Below are 8,095 nucleotides of genomic sequence, written 5' to 3'. Positions count from 1 at the left end.
GCTGTACCGGTAAATGTTCCTACTGCGCATGGACGCTGGTCAAAGCAGGAAGAAGACTCGCGTGGGAGAAGATGGCGACTGTGAACTCCGTGGACAGGACCTGCGCAGAGGGGTGAGTAACAAGTTAGGGGCATTTGCCCAGGGGGACAGGTAGGCCAGGGGGGTGGAGGGAGGGGGGGCAACACAGGGGAGGGGGAGGGGTTTTGCACCCAGGGGGTTTCCTTCTCCTTTAATGGCTCCTTCCTGCCTTGACCGCACGGAAGATTGCGGGAAGGCCGCGCGGCCGAGGGTGTCCCTGGATAGCAGCCCCGGTGGGCCCCGCCCCCCCAGTCCGACCCTGCATGTATAAGTCAATGGGAGAGGTCCAGGGACCAATTTGAACATGTTACTAGCCTTCCCGACATTCAAGTTTTTTTCGAATTAGATTCGATTTGAATTCAATTCGAGTTTTCGGGTTGGTAATATTAGTTCGAGTTTGATATATTCAATTTTTTAATGAAATCCCCCCCCCAATTCGGATGTCGAGTATATTCAATATTCGACCTTTGATAAATGTTCCTATAAAAGTTAACTCAAAGGTAAACAACCCCTTTAAAAGTTGACAAAACTTTATCAACGTACGTGTTTGTAATAATAACAATTTTCTGTTACTTCAGTTACTTAAATCAGTGTTTCAATATAAAGATATAAAAGGTTTGTTTTATCTCAGGGCAGATGAACTGTAAAAATGTATTAGTAAATAGTGTCAAATATTGCTTTAAAAATTTACTCAAATTAATATATGTTATATTTAAAAAAGATTTTTTTTCTCAGGGCTACAAGGAAAATAGATTTGTCCAAATGTTAAAGGGGGTTGTTCACCTTTGCATTAACTTTTAGTATGATGTAGAGAATGATATTCTGAGACAATTGGCAATTGGTTTTCCTATTTTATTATTTGTGTTTTTTGAGTTATTTAGCTTTTTATTCAGCAGCGTTCCGGTTTTCAGTGTTAGCAAACTGGTTGCTGGGGTCCAAATTACCCTAGCAACCATGCACTGATTTGAATGAGAATGTGGAATATTAATATGGGAGAGTCTGAATAGAAAGATGAGTAATAAAAACTAGCAATAACAATACTTTTGTAGCATTACAGAGCATTTGTTTTTTGATGGGGTTAGTGACCCCCATTTGAAAGCTCGAAAGAGTCAGCAAAAGAAGGCAAATAAATAATGAAGACCAATTGAAAAGTTGCTTAGAATTGGCCATTCTATTACTAGTGCAGGACAACACTGCATTATATTTTTTTTACTTTAAAAAATTTCATTTTTTTGATGTTACTGGTGAACCAACCCAGTGGATGAAGTGAACTAATGAATTGAATTATGGTTGCTCCAATGATATGACTTAATACATATATGCAGATAAATAATACTCCCTATGCAAAAACAGAAAATAAAGTGATTGTGAACTATACTTAGGAATGCGGGTATATCTTTCTATTCTGTTCCCTTCAATTCTTCTGTGTCTTCCAGTCAACTTGCCTGGGATAGAAGCAGGAATAGAGACGTGGGAGTTAATTAAATATATATTCTTTTAGAAAGGATATACACGTCTGCTGCAAAAGACTAATCATAGGCTAAGTCTCTTAGTTCCATTGGGCAGCAGTATACCTAAAAAAACAAAATGTGTTGCCCATTGTAAAGCAGGATGATTCAAGACACTACAGTGAGACACTAGTGACATGGCTCTACAACTGAGACCACTGGCAGTATTGGGAAACTAATGGTCCATGTTGCCCAAATTTCAAAAGACAGAAACACACTAAAAGAATGGAGGGTACTGCAGTAGTGATGTGTGGGTCGAGAATTTCTTGACCCGCACCCGACCCTAACCCACCCACTCCCCACCTGCACCCGACCCGGGCCCGCTGCTCTCCTTCAGTTATAGACCCGCGCCCGACCCGCCCACAGTGATGTCACAAAAGGGGCGGGGCAGGCGGAAGTGTATAAATTCCGGGACCACATGGAACATTACTGTTCAGTGAGTTTGCAATTGATCCTTAGCATTCAGCTCAGATTCAAAAGCAACAAGTCACTGATTGGTTACTGACAGTGGAAACCAAGTGAGCTGAAAAGCAGGAGGTAGTGTTCTGGCTATTATGTTAGACATCCAGTCACTCCAGTCTTTATACATTACATTTTGTCAAACTAACTATATTCGAAACATTTTTTATTTTGCACAGCCTATATAATTACCCAGTTTTTGTTTTTATACTGAACAATTCCTTTAAGTTTACCATTGGAACCAATCAGCAGGTGTATTTACTGGTCACCTTTCTAAAAATCAAGCATCTTATTGGTTGCTATGGGTTACTGTGAATGGGCAAACATAGTGCCTTTTATTACATATGGGGTTTGGCCACCTGTGGGGGCTATCTTGCACAAATATGCCAGATTCAGTAAATTAACAACACATATTACATGATATATATATATATATCTGGGGTATACATGTGGCATGTCGAAAAATGTCTCCAAAACTGTGAGACATCACGTGTGAGAGGTTACTCAGTCCATTACAAAAAGGAAAGCTTACTAATTAAGCGTTTAATACCAAAGGTATCATGCTCAGTTAGGCTCAGATAATCTTGCCTAACTAGGGGTATAATGAGCGCATAGGCACTCCTGCCCGCATGCTTGCATCAATTTAAAGAAGAAGAAAGCGGCAGAGAGGAGGGAGATTTGATCGGTAGAGAGAAAACCGACCCTCTATATTTACGCCAGTGAGCTTAACCCACAAGATGTTTGTTCCTGCATACGTTTAATCCATTATGCATTCCACCAATGGGGCAGGCATGAAAAAACACAGCCAGTGTTTCCTGATCAGACTGCACCCATTAAGGTGCATGATATGTTAGAGCTGCTTACATGTGCCTTAATGAGTACAGGCCAATCAGGAAGCAAAAAAAAGACAAATGAAAAGAGGCGAAAAATAGTATGGACTGTGGGCATGTGGTCTAAAGCTTTTAAGTGGGCCCCTGGCACCCCTGCCCACCATATCCAAAAACATATGTGTAAAAGTGCTGTACTGATGGAATTTAATTTAAAGAGGTTGTTAACCTTTGAGTTAGCCTTTAGCATGAGTAGAGAGTAATATTCTGATACAATTTGCAATTGGATTTAATTTTTTATTTAACATTAAATTTTGCAGTTCTTCAGTTTGTAATTTTGTTGCAAGTGTAATAAATAGTAATAAAAAATAGTAATTACAATACATTTGTAGCCTTACAGAACCTTTGGTTTTAGATGGCGTGACCCCCATTTGAAAGCTGGAAAAAATGAGAAGAAAAAGAAGCCGAAATAATGTAAAAACATTAAAAAATATGTTCTAACATACTAAAGGTTTTAAAGGGGTTGTTCATCTTCAAATAACTAGTTGTTTTCAGATAGATCACCAGAAATAACTACTTTTTCCAATGACTTTCTATTTTCTATGTGTGACTGTTTTTTGTTAATATTGAAGTCTAAAGTGTAATTTGTCACCTTCTGAAGCAGCTCTGAGAGGGGGGGTCGCCAACCCTGTAAACTGTTCTAAATGGATACATTTAGTTGATACATGTGTTATCTTTGTCCCTGCTGAGCAAAAGCCCTGGGTTTCATTACAGGCAGCTGTTAAACTTAATACAATAGTTGCTAATACTCCTGAGATGCTGCTGAGAAATGTATCAACTCAATGTTGCAAAATTGTAACAGTTTAGAGTCTGCACCTAAAATACTGAGCTGCCAGACTCAAACACCAGAGACAGGGACATTCAACTTTAAACTTAGATTTTGGAAAAACAATAAAAAAAAATAAACAATGGAAGGTATTTGAAAAATGTCTTTATTTCTGAGGAACAATTTAAAAACAACTGAATTGAAAAAAGTGTTTGGAAGGTAAACAACCCCTTTAAAGGTGATCCACCCCTTGCAATCATTGGCAGTGGCCATGATTTTTTAAGGAATCTTGTAACCATATGACAAAAAAGTGCTTTCACAAAGTGTATTAATCATGTTATGACTTTTTTGTGTGTTTATCCCAAGAATGACCCAATTTAATTCATACATGAATCTACAAAGGTCTTATTGGTCTGTTATGTGCACAATTCATTTTCAAGTGTGTAATGCTGGAGGCACTCACATCGCATGTTAAAGTGATTGCAAATCGGGTTATGCAATTTATAATGTGATGCAAATGAATGAACTTTTCAAGTATAAAAAACACTTCAGGAAGTGATGTCATATATGCTTATTATTGTAACTCTGCAAAGAACTTTTCCTAACCAGCGTATTTTGTAAGAACTACTAGTGAATGTTTTAGTAGAAATGGAAAGGTACAATGACCATAAACGCAAGTGCTAAAGCACTAAGGGATGCAAAAATAGCCCACCTTAGTGCTCATTTAAGAAGCACTTGCATCTGTGGTATTGCTGCACTCTGCACCTCATGTGGATTATGAATCCAGTGTAAGGTGGGTACAACGGAGACCTGTCCTATCAAAGGGCAGGCAGTAAGTACATAACTACTAAGTACCTTCCTTCTGCCTCCTCATGAATACAACGGTGTTGAACGCAGATAGAGTTCTCTTTACGGGGGAGACACAGTTGGCAGTAAGTGATGTCATGAGTTTCAACTAGGGATGCACCGAATCCAGGATTCGGTTCGGGATTCGGCCTTTTTCAGCAGGCTTCAGATTCGGCCGAATCCTTGTGTCAGGCTGAACCGATTCCGAATCCTAATTTGCATATGTAAATTAGGGGCAGGTAGGGAAATTACGTGACTTTTCATCACAAAAGAAGAATTTTTTCCACTTTTTCCCTTTCCTACCCCTAATTTGCATATGCAAATTAGGGTTCGGTTCGGTATTCGGCCAAATCTTTCACAAAGGATTCGGGGATTTGAGCGAATCCCAAATAGTGGATTCGGTGCATCCCTAGTTTCAACTTACAGTCTTCTCTGGAGGAGAAAGAGAATGTATATCAAGAGAATAATGTCTCAAAGATCAGTTTATTTATTGTGCATTGATTTAAGGAAATTCCATAGCCTGGTGTGAAATTACAGTCTGAAGTGGTCACTTGAAAAAAGCTGTGTAAAAAAAAAACAGCATTGCCATTGCTGCTTCTTACTGTGTCTAGTAGTATCTGAGTGGATGGATGGTGTAATGTATGTGTAAGGAGAAACACTCAGCTTTATAAATATGGCATTATTTTACACCACTATACAATGGTTTTCAATCCTATATAGTTTTAAACTAATGGATATTTTTCCTGCCAACATTTAATTTGCTGCTATGCTTGGTTAGACCTTTGTAGAGCAATGTGGTGCAATTTTCTCTTCTTTATTCTCCATGTCGGTTGAGCATGCCCAGTAAAGTTAGGAGCTAAGCTTTAAAGGAAAACTAAACCCTCCCAATAAGAAAAGCTCTACCTACCGAAGATCCAAAATATGGCACCCATGCTATCTAGGGTAGGGTAGTATGTAGGGGCTTTTCTTATTGGGGGGTTAAGTTCTCCTTTAAAGCAAAACTTTACCCCCAAAATGAATACTTAAGCAACAGATAGTTGATATCATATTAGGTGGCATACTTACTTACATACTGTTGCTTAAGTATTAATTTTGGGAGTAAAGACTTTGGAAAACTAAGCACTCCGATTGCCATCCTGCCAGGCAGTTCGGGGAGATAAATCGCAGGGCGACTAATCTCCCTGATTCTGACTGTGTGTCTCTGCCCTTAACCGCATCCGACATATCTGCCCATGTTGATGTCAAAGAAGATGATTTCCTGTCATTTTGCAAAAGTAACCAGGCAAATAGGCAGCCTGATGATGCTGAGCTCACAGGAATATTCAAATCAATTATGGGAATACTAATTAACTAAAATCCAAACCCCACCAAAAGATAAAAAGGACATTTAAAATCATACTTTATATCAGAGGTCTTCTGATACGCTTTAATAACCAAGTAACGCTTGCTTTTTGCACTATTTTACATGATAGATAACTGCAACACATAGGTGATCTGAATTGCAAGGGAGTTCAAAAGAGGAAAACGTAAGGGAAGGTATCTGATCGATAAATGAAAGAAGAAATTTGCCAAACACAAAAGGTTAGTGTAGCGGGGAAATCCCCTGCACGTTTATTAAGTCAAATGATGTAACGTTTTGGGGGGCGTGCCCCTTCCTCAGACATGCAGAAGCTCTCTCAGTTAGTGTTTAAAAACACATAGTGATTTGCATAATTAATACAATATACCAGTATTTAAGTGAATTAGAATGAACACTACTTAGACAGGAAGATACCAAATACATTACTTTATTTTCTGCCAAATAGGAAAGGCAGCAGGGGAGGTGATGCATGTTTTGGTAATGCATATATGTAAGAAACCACTAGATATAATGTCAACAGCAGCTAATTTATTACATATTGAGGGATTATTCCATACAACACAAAACATGTGCGCAGGACTAGTTGAGATTAGAGGAATTTGTGAAAAAGAAATGGAATTTATAATAGAAGTTTAAATACCGACATGCTGCTCTCCAGGCTGGTGATGAAAAATAGTTTATTGGGATCATGTGGGTTTACACCCAGATTAAGAAATAGTGTTTGTTATCTGATTAAGATTTGGCCTTAGACATGGGCTTGGGAAAATAAAATAGGTGGTGGTAAAATAAGATAACTGATCAAAGCAAAGTAGCACATATGGACATGGCAATGGACATACATTTAAATTACCATAAAACAAATGATAATGAGTGAAAGAAAAGGTGCACAGTTTTGTTATGGTATAGTCAGACAGAAAACCTATATGTATAATCAGGCAAAGCAGATGTGAACATCTGATACAGTAAATACAGTATAATTAAATTATTTTAAATTGCTATAGTGACATCCTGCAACCTTTTGTTCTTCTGTGGCTTTTCTATAGTACTAATTTATTTGTATTTATATGTTTTCAGGATATTTTCTGACCCAGAGTGTAAAACAATATTATCAGATATGGCAGATTCATAAACAAACCCAGTAGAAACATACGCATAGCACTTAAAAACCAAGACAACACCCCTTACCACTGACTGATTCTACAGCTTTAAAGGGGTGGTTCACCTTCCAAACACTTTTTCAGTTTAGTTGTTTTCAGATTGTTCCCCAGAAATAAAGACTTTTTTCAATTACTTTCCATTGTTTATTTTTTACTGTTTTTCCAAAATCTAAGTTTAAAGTTGAATGTTCCTGTCTCTGGTGTTTGAGTCTGGCAACTCAGTAACTGTTACAATTTTTCAAGATTTAGTTCTCAGCAGCATCTCTGGAGCTACCTGTAATGAAACCAGCAGATTCTGTTCAGTAAGGACAGAGATAAGAAATGTTTCAACTAAATGTATCAATTTGGAACAGTTTACAGGGTCGGCGAGCACCCCCCCCCTTACAGATATTCGACTAGGAATTGAAATCCTTCGACTTCGAATATCGAAGTCGAAGGATTTAGCGCAGATAGTTCGATCGAACGATCGAAGGATTATTCCTTCGATCGAACGATTAAATCCTTCGAATCGAACGATTCGAAGGATTTAAATCCAACGATCGAAGGAATATCCTTCGATCAAAAAAAGTTAGCCAAGCCTATGGGGACCTTCCCCATAGGCTAACATTGACTTCGGTAGCTTTTAGATGCCGAACTAGGGGGTCGAAGTCTTTTTTAAAGAGACAGTACTTCAACTATCGAATGGTCAAATAGTCGAATGATTTTTACTACGAATCCTTCTATTCGAAGTCGTAGTCGAAGGTCGAAGTAGCCCAAAAAAACTTCGAAATTCGAAGTTTTTTTACTTCGAATCCTTCACTCGAAGTTAGTGAATCGGCCCCTAAGTCTCTTACTGACTTAAAACATTTTGCTTTAAAGTGACAAACATGTTAGAAATCTTTTTTAGGTAAACTTAGATTGTAAGCTCTACAGTGCATGGCCCTTCTTCCTCTTATGACTTTTTTAACACTTAGCTCTTAATCTTTTTCAACAATACATTTTTATTAAAAGTTTTCAAATCACAAGAAAGCAGAATTGTTACATATAACAGATTC

Source organism: Xenopus laevis, chromosome 8L (genome assembly GCF_017654675.1).
Source record: "Xenopus laevis strain J_2021 chromosome 8L, Xenopus_laevis_v10.1, whole genome shotgun sequence".
NCBI lineage: Eukaryota > Metazoa > Chordata > Amphibia > Anura > Pipidae > Xenopus > Xenopus laevis.
This window is presented reverse-complemented; position numbering follows the sequence as displayed.